Here is a 6,000-nt window from a genome sequence, read left to right on the forward strand (position 1 = left end):
CTCGCAAATTAATGGAATATACCAGGCCAAAGACCCCTTGCTACAAAAATACTTGGAAAAGGTTAAAGGCTTAAGCAAGGACTTTGAGGAGGTCGTGGTGCAACATGTCCCAAGGAAAAGGAACACACGAGTTAACCTCCTATCCAAACTGGCCAGCACAAAGCTAGGAACGGGAAACCGTTCCTTGATTCATGGCTTGGTGAAAGAGCCAATAGTCACCATGTGCGCGTCCCGAGCAGACGCCGACCCCTCATGGATCGACCCAATCATGGACTTCTTAGAAGGCGGCAGGCTCCCTGATGAACACAAAGCTGCAAAGGAGTTGAGAAGGGAGGCAACCAAGTACGTAAGAGTGCAAGGCCAACTATTTAAGAGAGGACTGAATCGACCCCTTTTGAAATGCCTATTTAAGAGAGGCCTTGGCCCAGAACCTCGTGAGAGCTGGTTACTTTTAGCCCTCAATGATGACAGATTCCCAAGAATTTGTCAGGAGATATTAGAAGTGACGGGAAAATGCTAATTTCCATAAGACCTCGGCATCCGAGCTTAGCCTGCTAATGGCTTCCCAACCTTTTAGCCAGTGGGGGATTGACCTCCTAGGACCTTTCCCAGTCGGCCTTGGACAGGTAAAATACCTAATTGTGGCCATTGATTACTACATGAAGTAGGTTGAAGCAGAGCCACTAGCTAGTATTTCATCAGCCAACTGCCGTAAGTTCGTATGTAAACAGATCATTTCCAGGTTTGGAATCCCGGAGCCCGTGATATCGGACAACGGGACACAGTTTGTGGACAAGAAATTTAGGGAGTTCCTCGCCGGCCTAGGGATAAAACAAAGGTTCTCTTCGATAGAACACCCCCAGACCAACGACCAAGTTCAAGCTGCAAACAAAGTCATCCTCCAGGGCCTGAAAAAGCGACTCGACCAGAAGAAGGGAGCCTGGGAAGACGAATTAGCGTTGATCCTGTGGTGGTAGAGGACAACACCTCAATCTTCTACCAGTGAAACCCCTTTCCGACTTACCTATGGGGTTGATGCAGTAATCCCTGTAGAGATCGGTGAGCCGAGCCCACGGCTACTCCTGGGCGGAGTAGACGAGGCCGTAGAAAAGGACTTGGTCGATAAAACCAGGGAAATGGCACACTTGTCGGAAACAGCACTGAAGCAAAGAATAACACTTTGATACAATGCCAGAGTGCTGAAAAGAAGCTTCGAACCAAACGACCTAGTCCTACGACGCAACGACGTAAGCCTCCCCACTCCTGGGGACGGGAAGTGGGCGGCTAATTAGGAAGGACCATACAGGGTGAAGGAAGTGGTCGGCAATGTAGCATACAAGTTGGAAAGTTTAGACGGAAAATAGGTACTCCGAACATAGAACGTGGCAAACTTGACAACGTTCTACCTTTAGAAGCCGGGACGACCACTCGTCCCACCAACTCAGTAACACCCGCATTACTTTGTGTTGAATTATTGTTTATCTTTAAATTTTGCCATTATTTAGTATGCTATTGGTTCCACTTCATTCCATTTCTATTTCTATTTGTACTCCTATTTTTCTTCCATTGTTATTTCTTATCGCCTGCAGCGATTACGGCTCCACGGGACTGATCACCCCGGAAGCCCGTAACACTGTTAATAAAAACGGTAAACAAACCAGAAATTACAAAAACGGTAGCCAAGTTAACAATTACCAATAGTTAAACGGTAAACCAGCTAAGACAATTACACGGGTTTCAAAGATCTACACAAATTATTACAGTTCAAAATAACAAAGTAAAATGACATCAATTCTTCGGGATGTCAACAATCTGACCATCCCCGATAGTCTTGAAGGCTCAAATCACAAAAACATCAAAATCGGGAGATAGCAGCTTGACCTGGGCCTTAATCGCCTCCTCGGTTCCATTAATCACCTCCCTTGCCATCTTCACGATGTCTTTATTTTTCTTCTTCAAACCGGCGACCTCTCCTTTCAGCCCGGCTACCTCATCCTTGGCGCTCTTGGCCGACCTCTCGGCCTCCTCAAGCTTGGCCTCCAAAGCAATAATCTTGGTTTGGGTTGCAGAAGTTTCACCACGAGCAGTGTTAGCTCAGATTCCAACTTCATTTCCCGGTTGTTAAGCCGGGCGACCGCCTCGTCGGAGGTCTTCAGCTTCCCCTCCGAGTCAGCTAACTTCTCTTTTAAGATCCCGACCTCCGACTTCAGCTTCTCAACTTCTTGGAGCGACTGATAATACTTCTCGTCCAGAGCCCCGGACTGAGTCAAGATGCGTTTTTCTCTCCTAGCGATAGTTGCGGCCCTCAGCATGCATCAGTAGATCCACTTGGCCTAAGCGCCCTGGTCCCCATCATGAAATAATTCATTAGTGTCAGGCATGAGCTGGAAATAAATGAAACCCCCAGCATCAAAATTCTTTTCCATAACAGTGAGGGACCCCTCAGGACTAGAGGCCGGTTTTCTCTTACGAGGATTGTCGACAATCACAACATCGGAACCCTTTCCGGCCGGCTCTACCTCCGGAGGCACTACCCCGCTACCACTTGGACCGCTCATTACGACGGGACCAACGGGCCCTGGAAGGGGAGGGGGAGGAGCTGATTGTGCTTCGGCGTTCGGGGAGGACGGATGCTCGGTAGACTGGGTCGTAAAGCGAACCTCGCTGTGGCCAGGAAGAAATTGGGACATTAAATCCTTAAGTCCAGTGTGCCCGGCAACCATGTCCACTGCAATACACAACAACCCGTTAGCTCATTAAAAAAAAGAGAGAGATAGAAAGAGAATAGGGAGTATAGGAGAAACGACAACACAGCCAGTCGACCACTCACCTATATAACCTCTACCCATCTCCCGATCACCCATTAAAAGATGAGAGTTAATATTGTTTTTGTTAAAAATGGCCAGTAACACATCAGCAATGTTCTTATCTCGCTGAGTAAAGCCCTTGTACGTAACCTTCGTAAAAGCATTAGACCCGGCTCCGAAACTCCAGTAAGTCGGAATCCGTCGCTCCCCTTCCAGAGTTAACCTGAAAGGATGGTGACCTTCGGTAGGTCGGACCTTAAAGAACTTATCTTTAAAGCCATAAAATGAGTCTTTAAACACCTTAAAAATTCATCTGCCCTGAACAGCCCGGAATGACATAAACCCCTTCTTATGTCTTCCCTCCTTGGAAGGGTTAGTCAAGACAAACAACCATAAGAACACCTCCACGGAAGCCGGCAGGTCCAGGTACTCGCAGACCATCTCGAAACACCAGATGGTTGCCCAACTGTTCAGATGCAGCTGCGACGAAGCCACGTCGCACCGGTTAAGAAGCGACATTTGAAAGGGGGAGAAGGGGATACGAATCTCCAGAATGGTGAACATCGCCTTGTACATCCAAATCCAGTCGACTATTCGGGAAGTGTTAAGGTTAAGATGGCATATGCGCTCGTGGGCAGCGGGAACAAACACCTCGTAACGCCCCTCCTCGTCACCTCCCCCACATAGCTGGTCGCGAAAGCGGAACTCTGTGAGCTCCTTTAAGGTTATTTGTGAAGGAGTACCCTTCATGTCAGAGGTGACCCAGATGTATCTGTTAACACGGGGTCCCAGAAGAGAAAGTTGTGCCATACCTACAGTGGGGGCACCATTTAAGGTCAGACCGTAAGGATGGTAGGTCGAAAAAATAGAAACTAACACTAAAATGCTAAAGTGAGCCTATCTACAGTTAAGCCATGACCAATTTAACACAACAGCATTTTGAAAGGAAAAAAAATTCTAATTCAATATCGAAGTTTTCTTTTTATACTTCAAGTTGGGGGGATTGTCACATATGTGTAGATCTACGTTTGGATTTAAGAGGATAAGAAAGAAGAATTAGAGTGAATTACCAACCCGGCCCCTGACCATTTCGTACAATGACAAAGCAGCCCTTGACGAATATTGTAATCCACTTCGGTCCCTGTCCCATACCTCCGTCACACAAGCCGGTCTTTGAGGGTGAATCTCCGGCAAGAATGAACAGAAAACGCTGAGCTGTCATGGTGAGCATGTGTGAGCTGGCTGATGTGGACGATTGATGCAGACGTGGACAATTGAAATGGTCTGGGGGTTAGTTGTCCGAATCCACGTCAACATATAATGTGGTCGTTTTGAGGGGAGGTGACTTCTTATTCATTGTGGGTATTTGTCCCCCTCCTTCTGACTAATTTGTGAAGCCCTAAGTCGCCATGAGCAGCATGAGGGAGCTCACTTCAACGTCTGTTCACGAAATTGGAAGAGATGTAGTCAACGACAAAAGCAGGAGTGCAACAACTGGCTCTACTGGAAGTGTTGGACTGCAGAAGACGATAAAGAAGAAGAGGTTTAATGCTCCACGGTGCTATTGTGGAACTCATGCAATTCTGTTCCTATCTTCGACGGAGCTTAACCCTAATAGGTTATTTTATGGATGTCCCAACTTTAAGGTGATTTAAATTTTTAATTAAGTTTGTTTGATGTGACCTCTGGTAACATGTTCTTACCATTACCTGTAAATACTACAGAGTTCACGGTCACACTGCAAATACTTTGTGTGGCTTGATGATTTTGTGGCGTTGTTCAATTTTGAAGGCTTGAAATCGTTCGGTTTTGATATTGGAAAGTAACTCGAAGATCAGGACGTGGCTGCAGCTAAGATGCTTGGTGGAAAAGTGAGGGAGCTAGAGCATACAGTACATGCTTTAGAACTGGAAGTTAAGAGATGCAAACATGTGCAGAGTGACCATAGGTGTTTTAGTGTTGCAGCAGTTATTGCATTTTTCTGTGGAATTATAGTTGTAAACTGCGTTAGGACATTAAGTTAGAGGATGACTATGTGAATTGATGTTAAGATTATTATCTTCTTATGATATTTTGTTTGGAGATAATCAAACACATATATTGTTTAATATTATTATTATTATTGTGGACATATGAAGATAAGAATAGACTTACGAAAAGTAAACACAATTCATATAATATAATACGTTCATGCACTGAAGAAGCAACACAAAAAAAAGTTCTGAAAATGTAGCAACTAATATTCAAGGGCAGTATATAAGCCTTTACAAAAGCGAGATAACACATAATTTATCAGTTTTCTACTTATGGTATAAAATTTCCAAAACAAAGCCAAAATAACATTGGCGGATAATACCAAAGTAACACACAAAACATATAAAATGAGTTTGTCATATCCCTACATAGATTATTTCTTTCTTGGTGGGATGAACCCAGGAGTTGGAATAAACATGAAAATCCTTGAAGCATTACCAGAACATGCTGCGTGCATTGTCTCCGTGGATATACTATTTGGTGTTGGTGGAAAAGAAGGCCTGATCCCCATTATTGGTTGAGAAAATTGGTTAACCGTTGGTGGAGCAGAAGGCCTGACCCCATTGCTGGTTGAGCAGATTGGTTAACCATTGGTGGAGCAGATGTGGGAGGCACTAGGGGCCTTACAATAGGGTGCTTCATCCTTTGCAATTGGTTCACCTGTTCAGTAAAGATGGGCTGTTGTGGTGGCCAGTGATTCAAGTTGATTGCATCTGATGCAGGCTGAAACAATAAAAGAAGACAGTTACATATTAAGAAAATATTGAATAAAGACAAGCTATATATTCACACACCTCTTCGGCCTGTGGTGCAGTTTGTGAGAGGGGTATCTCATCCACATGATCTTGAGTAAGTGTAGGATTAGACCTTCCAATCGCTTTAGGTTACTTTTTCTTATTTTTCTTTGATTTTGCCTACACCAAGAACTTTGCAGTCAGATAACAAAAATTACCAATAGGACTGTGGGTGAAAAGAATATTTACCAAAGGATCACTTTGAGGTGCAGCTGCACTAGTGCCCTGTTGTGGCTGATCCTAATGAAATGGATAACCAATAGTTAAGTAAGACAAATCGAACCCTAACCATTAAAATAGCAGACACTTAAGACCATGACCTTGTCTATAATATGGCAAATTGAACCCTAAGATACATGTGGTGT

Source organism: Arachis stenosperma, chromosome 2, assembly GCF_014773155.1.
Source record: "Arachis stenosperma cultivar V10309 chromosome 2, arast.V10309.gnm1.PFL2, whole genome shotgun sequence".
Lineage (NCBI taxonomy): Eukaryota > Viridiplantae > Streptophyta > Magnoliopsida > Fabales > Fabaceae > Arachis > Arachis stenosperma.